Below are 11,039 nucleotides of genomic sequence, written 5' to 3' on the forward strand. Positions count from 1 at the left end.
GATATCCCTTCACCTGTGTCTGCTTCAGGAAAACGTTCTTTCACATGTTTGCTTCAGCGAGACATCTTTTCATCTGTGTACCCCAGCGAAACATCATTTAACTATTTTCCCAAGAAACTAGAAGTTTCCATTTCAGAGGCAGGTAGATTACTGCAAGTTCAAAACCAGCCTGCCTTACAATATCAAGGTCAAGGCAGAGAAATAAAACCTACTTCTTGTATGTATTGAGCACTACGTATCAATCAGCGGCTAGGAAACAAGCTCTCCGGTTTTATTCTGCCAACGTGGTTTGAGAATCCACTCAACACCTGTTGGTTTCAAGTGCTGTGCAGTTGCATTACTTGTTGGAAATTCAGGGCAAGCATCAGCAAGCATCAGCAAAGCATCAACAAGCACTCTCGATCCTATGGGAAGCTGTTGGTTCCTGCTCACACATGCCCTCCACTCTGTGACATTTGTTGTTGTTTCAAGACAGGGTTTCTCTGTGTACCTCTGGCTGTCTTGGAACACGCTCTGTAGACCAGGCTGACTTCGAACTCAGAGATCTGCCTGCCTCTGACTCCTGAGTGCTGGCATTAAAGGCGTGTGCCACCACTGCCCAGCAAAAGATCTATTTGTGTGTGTGTGTGTGTGTGTGTGTGTGTGTCTGTGTGTGTATCTGTGTGTCTGTGTGTCTGTGTGTCTGTGTGAATGTATCCCATGTGTTCGGGTGCAAATGGAGACCAGAATAGGGCATTAGACAGATGCTGGGAAACAGACTCTGGTCCTTAAGTGTTCTTAACTACTGGACCATTTCTGCAACTTCCAGGTTGTGTGGCTTCATAAACACTTAAAGCCTAGAACATTTTCTCACTGTGTGAGGTCACTCAGGCAGCCAGAGTAAGTCAAATTCACAAAGGCAGCAGAAAGTTCAACTCTGGCTTCTCAGCAACTTTTTTTCAAATTTCCTGTCCCTTTCCCCCCACCTCCATTTTTTTAAAAAAACAAGGAATCTTATACCCAGGAGATTTACATTAGGGCTGACATTCACACATAAAGGGAGGCCTGAGGCTGACAGTCAACATATGCCCTCTGCTGGGGCTCACAAACTCCATGTTCTCCCAGAGTCCTCTACCCTTCCCTACATGCTCACCACTGTTAACTGGGGCTTCTCTCAGGACATGAGCTCTCCTCATTCCCAAAGCCTTCTATAACCACAGACTAACCAACATGTCTTCCACCCTTCTTACCATGTTGATCCTCATTCTGAGCTGAAGACAAATCCTGTCAATCACACCCATTTTCAACCTCAGGGCAGACTGTGCTGTGTCAGGATTCAGGTTCTAAAGAGAAAGTAAATCTGTGACTGGGTAACTTCCCATTCTGATCTTAAGACACAGCCTGCCATCAACAGGAGGAAGTGTACATCCAGAAATATCTATTCGTTGCATAGACAGTGTCTGGCTTGGGCGAGCCATGGTTTAAGATATCACAGGGTATTCCAAGTGAGGTGGTACACACCTTTAATCCCAGTGCTCAGGAGGCAGAGGCAGGCAGATCTCTGAGTTCGAGGCCAGCCTGGTCTACAGAGCAAGTTCCAGGACAGTCAGAGCTTCACAGAGAAACCCTGTCTTGAAATAAACAAATTAACAAACAAACAAACCTTTTGTTGTTGTTACCCACAGCCTGGGAAGGACCTGAGGTGTTCAAAATTCCCCATATTGTACACAAAGGCTGTGAAGATCAAACGGCTACTTAAATACTATTAAAAGAATGACTTGGAGAACTTTAAAAAGCAGATTTGAAAGTAGAAGTGAGAGTGTCTGGGGAACGGAGGGACTAATGGGGGAGGGGGAGAAACGGGGAGGGCAACGGAATGTGAGGGAATAGGTCCAGATTACAGGTGTGCATGAATTTTTTGAAATTTGGGAGACTTTGTAGTTCTCTTAGACTTCCAAAATTCATTTACATATCAGGAACCTTCTATCATTTAACTTGTTACAACCCCCCCCCCAAATTATCTCAGTGTGATTTTGGGGCTGCTAGGAACTCAGCTCAGGGCCTCCTTGGTAGGTGCTCTTCCCCTGAGGTACACCCAGGTTATCCTAGTATAATTCTTACGGTGTGGAGAGCCTTGCTCTCTGCAGATCGGAACCCAGCTTGGTTGTGAGTGGTCTATGAGCTTTGTCATCCTCCAGCGTTTTGGGGACATCTCCCACACGGAACAGAGCATCTCGGTATCTGCTCGACTTGTATAAAGATAACTAATGTGTTAATTACTTCTGCATCATTGCAACCACAACTCGAGACTGCAGTAAGTTAACGGTGGGGATATTTATTTGGGCTCACAACTTCGAGAGGGCTTTAGTCTGTTGAGGAGGAGGCAGTATGGTACTTCGGTTCAGTTCACAGTGTGCACCATGAGGGATAGGTTAGTCACACCAGGGAGGATCAGGACGCAGAAAAATAGGCAGGAAGTGGGCAGGGAGGCCTCAGGAGCCAGCCCCACTCACCTACATCCTCCGAGAGTTTCTAGAACCTTCCCAGAAAGCACCATCAGTTGGAGACCAAGAATCATCACATGAGGCTGTGGGTACGTTTCAGACACAAACCCCAGCAGTGGCTCACTGGGAGTGCTCTCTTCTCATTATCCCGAGTCCTTGCTGAGGCCTTTAAGGTTTTCATTGCTATTTGTTATGATGGAGGGTTCTTGGCCTTTCTGTGCCTCCTGGGCATGGCTAAACGAAGACAGTCTAGGCTCCTTCCCCTGGGGACTGTGCCTGCCAGAGGCTGGAAGCTTCTGTAGCCAGGGTGTCTGGCCCCAGATCTGTTTTCCCAGCCATTAAATCTTGTGTCCTCAGACAGCCACATAACTCCACTTAGGGGATGTGGATAATAGCATGCTCTACCTTCTTAGTCATTACTATGATGGCCAAATGCGATAAAGCAGGGAAAGTGGCCCTTAGAGAGGGCCTGGAGAAGGAGCGGCCATCTACATGGTCATCCTGTACTGTGCAGGCCATCTTTGCTTTTGTCTTTATGTCATCTATAATTGGCACTTCAAAAAAATGTAATTTTTAGAAATTTAAAGTGACATCTATTTTAAAAGGAATGTATGTAATAACGAACACTTAGATGGCCACTTTAAAATCTTCTTTTATCAGGCCATGGTGGCTCACACCTGTAATCTTGAGCAATAGAGGCAGAAGATAACTTCCACAAGGCTGAGGGCAGCCTGGTCAACGTAGCAAGTTCTAGATTAGCCAGAGAGACATAGACCCTGGGTATGAATAAATAAATACATAAATATGTGAATGTTTTATTTTTATGTTAAGCCTAAATCTTATCAGTTTTTTTCTAATAAAATACAAAAAGTTGCTAATTTTATATCTCTAGCTGATAGTGTCAGAATGTCTATCTGACCACAGAGGAAACAGTCAATCTAGAGGCCGGGGATGCATCTCAGCAGGTGAAGTGCTTGTCTAACAGGCAGGAAGCCTGGGTTTGACCCCTAACATGAGGACACTGACCTGTAATCCCAACACTGGGAAGATAGAGTCTGGAAGAGCAGAAGTTCAAAGTCCTCTTTGGCTGTATAGTGACTATGATGCCAGTCGGGGACACCCTAATACCTTGCAGGGTGGGGGTGAGGGTGAGGGGGGCAGCAAGAAAGAAAATAAGAAAGGAAGGGAGCTGCGGGGCTGTGAGCTCAGAAACAGGAAACATAGTATCGAGACTTCTTGTGGACATAAAAGCCAGGAAACAGTATTGAGACTTCTTGTGGACATAAAAGCCAGGAAACATAGTATGGAGACTTCTTGTGGGCCTAAAAGCCGAGAAACTTCAAGGAAACTTAGTTCACTTTTTTGCAGCACGTGTCTTTAACAGGGCCAGCTGGGTCCTGCTAAGATGTGAGCCCGGCTTCTCCCAGGGTTCACAGTGCATTTGCCCAGGTCTCCGCTCTTCTATGTAAGATGGGAATGATACTTGCCCCGAGAGCTTTGGCAGCCCTTTGGCAGTTCCTTACCTGATAACCCTGTGTGGGTCACATGGGTATCTGGACTTCCCATGCTCTTCCAGGCCCTGGCTGGGAGCCCCGCAGAGGACACTCCTAGCTTGTGTAGCAAAGATCCCTCCAACTCTGCCTGGATTCTGGGGCAGCAAGCAGACAAGTCAGTAAAGATGGTGGGGTGGATTTTATTTGTTCCTGTCCTGACAGGGATCCCAGCCACTTGTGGTTTTTATCTCTCATAGAAAGGCTTTTATTTCCTGTTTTGTCCAGCCTGGAGCACAGGTGGTCCCATCATGGTCAAGGGCAAAAGATTAACACTTGTCACAGCATAGCACATGAACATTGCTCGTGAGTTCTCTCTCTCTCTCTCTCTCTCTCTGTTTCTCTCTTTGTCCCAGTCTTTGTCTCTCTATGTCTGTCTCTGTTTCTCTGTTTCTTTTTCCTGCTTTCTCCTTCCCTTCCTCCCTTCCCTCTCTCTCTCCTCCCTCCCTCCCTCCCGCCCTCCCTCCCTCCCTCCCTCCCTCCCTCCCTCCCTTCTGTGGAGAGAACACTGGGTCTTGCTCTCACGTGTAGGTACATCGTACGTAAGCACTGTACCGCTGAGCTACAGCACCAGCCTTCATAAACAGACATGGAAGAAGGATGCTTTTGCTTTTTGCCTGTTTGCTCTCACTCTCAATGGCAAGTTCCTCCATCCTGTTGATGAGACATTCCTTTGATGAGACATTCCTTTGCTGGCATTAGAACTGACTTCGATGTGATTCCAATGTAGACTGAAGATCAGCAGCTCTCTGGGACTCCTCTGGGACTCCAGCATTAGATCGTGATCACTGAGACATCCAGTCTCCTGTATTGAACAACTGCCAGATTCCTGGCCTTTTCATCAGGAGGTAGCTGTTGCTGGACTACACAACAATAGCCTGTAAGCCACTCTAATATAGCCATTCTATTAGTTGTGTTCCTGGAACTGTTTAGGATTTTCTGTGTCTGCCCCAGTTCCTGAATAATGGCACACAGGTTATTTTTATTTACAGTGCTTATGGCCTCAGCTGAGGCTTGTTCCCAACCAGCTCTTAACGTATACTGACCTATTTGTACTAATCTAAGCTTTGCCACATAGCTGGTTACCTCTCTTCAGTTTCATGCATCCAACTTTCACCAAGTCCAATGTCTGACTTTTTCCAAGAGTTCCTGTCTTTTCTGGAACTCCCACCTTCTACTTCCTGTCTTTACTATAGGCTATCAGCTACTTATTTTATCCAATCACAGGGTGCCCCAGGCAGGCAAGGAAGGCCAGAGACCCATCTTCACAGACTACGTATAAACATGATCCCTACATATTCCGTTAGACAACCCTGACTAACACATTTCCTCTTATGTTTTTTTCCCTTCGGAGGATCAGCACAGACACTTGCCTGAACCAGGCCTGGTCTCACCTTTGACTTCTCCTACTTCACATCTCACCAGTGGCTGTCAGTTTACAATCTTAACATCCCATCACATTGAAACCCATGGTCTCAGCCACACTTAGCAGCGAGCTCACAACAGAGAGCCCTGTCTCCTGACAGCCTGAGGTATCTCCTAAATCTAACAGCACCCTGCGTTATACATGCATAGGTGGTGATCACTGAACACATGCACGCACAGGCAGATTCTCACACTGCAACCTTGGCCGGGCTCATCATCACTCATGGACTGACCAATAGTTTAGCTGGATTTGATGGCATCTGTCCTACCACCATCCAATGACAGCAGCTCTACCAAATGGGCCTCTGTGTGACACCCAGAAGCACATTACCTACAACAGTCCTGAGGTAAATTATAAACAGGGAAGATCTTGGGAACGTGGGGTGAAAGCTCCACCCTCGGAGCACAATCCAAGCCTCTCACCAGCTGAGAAGCAAAAATGGCAACACAGTTAACACTTGCTGTGAAGGTTGCAGTCTTAGTTATTATTCTATTACTGTGAAGAGATACTGTGATCAAGGCAACTCCTGTGAAAGAAAGCATTTAGTTGAGGGCTTGGTTAAAGCTTCAGAGAGTTAGTCCATGATCATCATGGCAGTAGGCAGCCAGGCAGGCAGGCAGGCATGGAGCTGAGAGCTCACATCCCGATCTACAGGAAGCAAGCAGAGAGAAGTGGCAGGCTGGGGCTGGTATGAACATTTGAAACCTAAAAGCCCACCCAGAGTGATACATCTCTTCCAACAAGGCCACACTTTCCAATCCTTCCCAAACAGTTCTACTAACTGGGAGCCAAGCATTCAAATACATAAGCCTGTGAGGGCCATTCTCATTAAAACCACCAAAGTTACTGACATACATATAACATTTCTTTCCTACATGGCTATTTTATGGTAAAGTAGCAATGAGCCACGATTAAGGCCTGAATATAAAAGACTTTGGGTAGAGCCTCATCCTTCTCCTAGACATTTTCTGGAATGTCTCAGGCCAGACCATTAGCCTTACTTACAGTGAGGATACCTTACCTGCCAGCATCTCTGTCTAGACAGCATCGGTTGGAGTCCTGTCAGGTACTCCTCAGGCACCCCATGTGATCTCATTTAGGTTCCTTATGAACCATTGGAAATAACAGTGTCAAGGCTCACCATAATTCTCCATCCCACTACTATAGAGACAATGAAGACTGAGTCTTCTTTGAGAAAGTCTTATTTTTTTCTGGAGTTTCTTCCCTTCTTTTAACCCTTGTTCTGAACATCTGAGTTACAATCTCTTTCAGTAAATCCTAAATTCTGTTTTGTATGGCTTGTTTCAAATTCTTTATGGTATTGAAGACAAGGATCTGGTTTTATTGAAACTGAGGTCCTGAAAACAATTAAGAGACTGCCTCAGGCTACTGCTGGTGACAGTGTGGAGCTGTGTCTCTGTCCCTGCCATCTCTAACAGTCATGTTCCCTAAAGTTGCTGTGACCACTGAGTTCATGAATATAGGACCATTGCTCTAGGGAGCAGTTCCTAGGGCAGGTTCCCTCCCGTGAGACTCCAGTAACAGCACTTTTAAAAACATGTTTGTAAACATATCTTACTTAATACTTACTGCTAATTTAGTTTTGTTTTCTTAGGATCATGTTTTTTAAAAGATTTATTTATTAATTAATAATTTATTAATAAAATAAAATTTTATTAATAAAATAAATTTCAACAAAATAAAATTTTATTAATAAAATAAAATTTAATAAAATAAAATTTTATTAATAAAATAAATTTTAATAAAATCAAATCTTATTAATAAAATGAATTTTATTAATAAAATAAATTTTAATAAAATAAAATCTTATTAATAAAATGAGTTTTATTAATAAAATAAATTTTAATAAAATAAAATCTTATTAATAAAATGAATTTTAATAAAATAAAATTTTATTAATAAAATGAATTTTTATTAATAAAATAAATTTTAATGAAATAAAATCTTATTAATAAAATAAATTTTAATAAAATAAAATCTTATTAATAATTTAATGAATCTAATTTGTTAATTAAATAATTAGTTTACTTTATATCCCACCCACACTTTCCCCTCCCTCCTCTCCTCCAAGCTTATTTATTTTTATTTTATGTGTTTGAGTGATTTGCTTGGCACGGTTGTTTGTGCACCACGTGTATACAGTGCCCAAGGAGGCCAGATGAGGACAGCAGATCTTGAAGCAACTGGGGCTAAAGATGGTTGTCAGCTGCCATGTGGAAGCTAGAAGTTGATCTCAGGTCTTCCGGAAGAACAGTTAAGTTCTCTTCACCTCTGGGCCATCTCTCCAGTCCTAAACTTGGGTTTTGAGACAGTCTTAAGTAGCCCTAGCTGACTAAACTTTCTACATAGCTTAGAAAGATCTCGAACTCCTGATCTTCCTGCTCCCACCTCCTGAATGCTGGGATTACAACCGTGAAACACTCTGCAGGTTATACTGCGATGGGAATTGAACCAAGGGCTTTGTGCAAATGAGGCAAGTGTTCTGTCAACTTAGCTGTCTGTCCAGCCTGGGAAGGAACATCTCCAACATGCATCTTCTCTATAAGTCTCTTCTTGGTTTTCTGACTCTCAGGAGCATCAGACAATGAATCCATCACTGGGGGAGTAAAATAGCAGCAAAATGACCAACAATAATGTGGGACCGAAAACACTGGAAAGGATACTTGTTTATGGTCTGTCAGCTTGGCTGGAAACAGGAACAATGGGGACCCAAAATGGTCACTATTCTATCTATGTCCACAGATTAAAACCACTGCATGTGGCTACCTTAAGGTCTCAAATACTGGCAAGCAGGTGAATTCACAAATCCAGAACCTGTAAGTATGGAATCTGTGGGTGACGTGGTTGTTTCTATCCTGAACCTCCCCTGGCTGACTGACGTTCAATGCTTTTCCATTGTCTCTAGGTGACTAGGACACATTTGCCCCCATTTCTATCACAGGAAGCAATTATGTACATTCAACCTGTGTGTTTAGATCCTCGTTAATAACTAGCAAGCTTTATTTCACTCACGACATTGTTCATCATCAAAGAAAGTCAGGACGGGAATTCAAGCAGGGCAAGAGCCTGGAGGGAGGATCTGATGCAGAGGCCATGAAGGGGTGCTGCTTACTGGATTGCTCTTTGTGACTTGCTCAGCCTGAAGCTGTGTTCTTATAGAGAACCCAGGACCACTAGTTCAGGGATGGCACCACTTACAATGGTCTGGGCCATTCAGCATTGATTACTAGTTAAGAAAATGCCTCACAGGCTTGTCTGCAGCCTGATCTTATGATCTTATGGTCTCTCTCTCTCTCTCTCTCTCTCTCTCTCTCTCTCTGTCTCTGTCTCTGTCTCTGTCTCTCTCTCTCTCTCTCTCTCTCTCTCTTTCTCTCTCTGTCTCAACTTATTTTACTTTATTTTATGCACTGGGGTGGAGGTGGGCGTCAGATCCCCTGGAACTGGAGTTACAGACAGTTGTGAGCTGTCATGTGGGTGCTGGGAATTGAACCAGGGATCCTCTGAAAGAGCAGCCAGAGTTCTTAACCACTGAGCCATCTCTCCAGCCCTGAGGCATTATTTCAGTTGAAGTTCCCTCCTCTCTGGTGACTCCACCAAGTATCAAGCTGACTTAAACTAGCCAGGACACTGGTTAATGAGATTTTAGGGAGAAGGAAAAAGATGGAGACCTGTTTGCTGAGTCACACAGGTCTTTGTTATGACCAGGGGATTGACAGCGGAGTCTGGCTAATCCGTGGAACTGCACAGGGCACTGTTTCCTCTGCTTTGCCATGTGAGGCTCTGATTACCGTGTCTGAATAAATTCTGCCCAGTCTTCAGTTCTATTCACAGCCCAATTCGCTCCGTGTGCGAATTCTCAAAGGATGGATGCTGGAAGCATCGGTGTTGCCTCCAGTGTGGATGGGAGCTGGGAACGTTCCTCCTCGCTCTGCTTTCGGTCTGGGGAGTTTTTCCCCATAACCTGATTGAAATTGTGGGTTATGCCTGCTGGGGAACTCCAAGCTTTCAGTTTCTGCAAAACTTTTATCCAAACAGGGTTTGCCATACATCTAAAGCATTTTTGGATGCAGTGAATGAGTCGGTGAGGGGATTTTTCAAAGGTTGGCCTTGTGTCAACTGGATAACTTTGATTTTTGTGCAACTCTCAGCTCAATGGGTTCAGGGTTTTATTTTGTTTTTATTTTTATTTAAAGTCTATTCAAAACAACACCATCTCCAACTTCACTGAGGTGATTGACCATGGCCACTACCAAAGCCTCCTCTGAACTGGAATCCAGTTGCTGAGCCAGCCCCAGCCTCAGCCTTCTTGTAGATGAGTGGCCTGTAAGATTCACAAGAGGGGGAGGCAGACAGAGAGACCTACAGGAGTGCTGTGTGCTCTGGAGCGTTCAGGATTTTAAAAGGAGAACCTATATGGGCCTGGAGTCCAGAGGTAATTCTCTCTTCTCTGAATGAGATCTGCCGGAGGGCGTCTGCTCCCCTCCTCCCATTCATAGCTTTGGCTCCTAAATGGACCCTACGTAACTTATCAGCACTCCCTAATAGAGACCGAGCCCATTTAAATAGCAAGTGAGTACACACGGGGGGACCCATGGCTCCAGCTGCATATGTAGCAGAGGATGGCCTTATCAGGCATCAGCGGGAGGGGAGGCTCTTGGTTCTGTGGAGGCCCGACGCCCCAGCATTGAGAGATGCTAAAGCGGTAAGGAGGGAGTGGGTGGGTGGGTGAGCACCCTCTTAGAGGCAAAGGGAAGGGGGATGGGATGGGGGTTTTACAGAGGGGAGACCAGGAAGGGGGACAACATTTGAAATGTAGATAAAATTTAAAAACCAATAAAAAAAATGGGGACAAAAAGAAGATGAGATGAAAATATATTTCGAGAATATCCAAACATTTTTTTGAATATGACATCAACATTAAAAGGTGTGACGGATTACACTCATTTGCTCACCAGTATGTGTTATGGACAGCACGTCCCTGATGGGACCAGCCACATCTCAGGGCGCAGCTGTGTCTCCTGGTTAGTCACCATCACTTTGGATGGTACGGTTTTTAGGACTTTTCTTTAGCCCTTGTTGTCACAGTCGGTACACGGAAGAGTGAGACTTGACAGGTTGCTCCACAGTGGAGCAGAGGTTCCGGGAGACAGTTCCATCCTTGACCTGGTCTTGTTGATCATTTCGATTGATGACTTTGGAAGTGCCGTGGCCCCGAATACCTGCTGTCTCAATGTGGTTCATCAAGTACAGATGAGAATCATTTTACAGACCTCAAGGAGCACTGTGACGAGGGAATGAGATGCCATCTGCAGATGCACACCACAGAGCACGGCAAGCCTCGCGCACCCAGCCGGTGTTGCTGCCCTGTCACCGTAGATGAGCAATTCATTGATTCAGAGTGCAAGAGTGCAAGAGAGGATAGGTGTGAAAACAGATTAAGTGTCAAACTCCAGCCTGGTGGTGATGGTGGTGGTGGTGGTGTCGTCAGTAGCAGTGCATGCCTTTAATCCCAGCTCTCACAAGGAAGAGGCAGTGCATGCCTTTAATCCCAGCTCTCAC

This window comes from Grammomys surdaster, unplaced genomic scaffold (genome assembly GCF_004785775.1).
Source record: "Grammomys surdaster isolate TR1022 unplaced genomic scaffold, NIH_TR_1.0 181, whole genome shotgun sequence".
Taxonomy (NCBI): domain Eukaryota; kingdom Metazoa; phylum Chordata; class Mammalia; order Rodentia; family Muridae; genus Grammomys; species Grammomys surdaster.